Here is a 2629-nt window from a genome sequence, read left to right on the forward strand (position 1 = left end):
TGCGCATAAAGTTTAAATAAAATAAAACTATATCCTGTAAAACGAAACAAAACAAAATGTATCCACCATAAAGTTTCCATCACAATAGCATGAAATCTTGCAGGAAAGCAATGCAAGTGCATGAAGTGTGAAAATCACTTTTCCACTTTTGGGACAACCTTAACAAACAGAGAGCAACCAAAAAAAATATTACTCAAGTTGGAATTCCAGGGCGGAAACATGAGTGCAGTTGTAAGTTGTAACAGTTGTCCAGATATTTCCAAGCTGCCTAACCAGTTCCAAGGCATGGGAGGAGACTGGTGATCGAAGAAACAGATATGTTGATAAACCAAGATAAGATTCTACACTGAATACTCTCTCATTCTTCAAGGTAGGCTTCAAAGTTATTGTCAATCTAGGAAGCATGAACATGGACATAAGTACAGTTACAGGTACAACATGGCAATATAGTAATTTTTAAAAAATTAGGATACAACACCGTAGGAATTAATTATTAACTAGTCGTGGATCTGGGCATTGTGTTGACAATTTTTTCTAGCGTAGTCTAATTAAATTTATTTTTTGCAATTTGGATTATAATTTAATAAAGAGTAATGTATTTCATAATTATATTTTCATTTATTATATAAATAATCACAAAAGTAATATATATATATATATAATTTATGTTGTACAAAAATGAAGACAACACAATTTTTTCTCAAGAATTTAAAAGGCAAGTTAATGAAAATATTCATTTCTTAATAAAAGTTATTTGTAATATTTTGTGTATCATTACAATCCAAATTTTGGAAATTATTCTTTTGCTTTTTAAAGAAACTTTTTCAAACCCAATTTTTCTACCTTACAATCCAAAATACCGAAAAACATATCTAAAAAATTTGTAAAACTTAACAATGATTTATTAGATTGATTAGGAAAATAATTTGTTATTGATAATCTATTGAGGTTATTTTCTTTTGAAAAAATTGCAAATTCGTCTACCCAAAAAAAAATTATCAAATAAACAACTATTAGCAAAATCTCAAAATTAAGTTCTATATAATAATAATAATAATAATAATAATTGTGGGGGCACGAGGACCAAAGAAGGGATTGTTGGGCTGTAGTGTAGGGCATCACACGCCCGAGGAGGGAGTTCACCAAAGAAAGGGAGATGAAGAGTCAAAAGGCTTTTAGGAGCTTCAGGTGGGAAGGATTGGCTGAGGTAAGAGAATCATGAGGAGTAGGGGAAGGTTCCAGAGAAAAGTAGCATGTTGCCTTCGTATTAAATGGCAAGCAATAGCTTTATCAGCCGCATTGATGAAGAAGTGACCTGAACAGTATAATTCATAGCTAAGCAAACTTCATCTACTACCTTCTTCAGATGTTTAAAGGGACAAGTGTCACGAAGAGAAATGGGGGAGGTGAAGATGAAAGGTCAGGATGCAAAGGAAGGGAGAGTATATAAGAGAAAGATGGATTTCATAGAAAAGAATTGAGACACAAGTATCAAGAGATAAGGAAAAGAAACAAGAAGAACATTGAGAGAAGAGAGTGAACAGTGCAACCTTCTGTATAACATTGGCCTCCTCGGGCAAGCTTGTGGGGGAACATTTGCTCATCTATTTTATAACATCAACCCTTTCTTCCTTATTTTCATCCTCGGGCAAAGCCCTCTCTTATTGATTGTTTCCCTCTCTTACAAATTATATTGATTTAGGCCAAAGCTGAACTATACAACTCACTGTTCCAAGTGGGCTTAGGCTAAGCTAGTTTATTTGGTCCCTACAATAATAATAATGATGATTGTTAGGACATATATGTTTTAATGTGTTTAAGAACATATGTCACTTAGTTATGTGAATTGGCTAATCCTTTGACAAAACGCACTCTACTTGTAATTGGGTAGTTCTAGGTGTTTTTAATACTTCAAGAAACAATGTTTCAAGCTCAAGTGTTGAAGTCATCAAGTCTGTCCAAGAGAAAGCAAGTTGAAGTGCAGAATTTTTAAAGCTCGACACTTCTCGATAGCTACCTCGACACCTGCTATCTGTCGAGAATTAAAAAGTCAGAATTCCAATCTGATTTTCTTGGGATCCGTAAATATGTTTTTGGGCTTTCTTTTCTTCTAACCCTAAACATATAAAAGGATTATTTTAAGAGTCGTTTTGGTAAACACAAGTTGTATTATCATTGAGCAATCTCTGTTTATGCAAATTGTGCTCAACAGCAAGGTTCTTGACCTAGTTCATCTTCCATCAAGAAGTTGCTGTGTATTTGCACCATAGGGTTTTGTGACCAAGCATCTTCCTGCTATTCATCACGTGGATGAACTGAAGAACTTTGCAGCCAACCATTCTTCCTCAAGTTGGTGTTCTGAAGTCGCGTACTTGGATCCGCGCATTGGTTAGTCACGTACTTGGGAGCCGTGCATCAAAGGTGGAGACTGTCACTATAGATCAAGTCCAATTGGGTATTGGGGTAAGGGTTCAACTGTAGGTTGGTAAGGTACTTGGGATTCCTTTTTTGTAACCGCTTGATTTGATAATAGTGGAGTTTCGGGAGTGGTGACCTGAAAATCACCCGGTGGGGTTTTTGCCGTTAGGGTTTTCCCCATTCGTAAACAAATCACCGTGTCATTTATTTT

The sequence above is a fragment of the Quercus suber genome, unplaced genomic scaffold, assembly GCF_002906115.3.
Source record: "Quercus suber isolate HL8 unplaced genomic scaffold, Cork oak 2.0 scaffold_57, whole genome shotgun sequence".
Lineage (NCBI taxonomy): Eukaryota > Viridiplantae > Streptophyta > Magnoliopsida > Fagales > Fagaceae > Quercus > Quercus suber.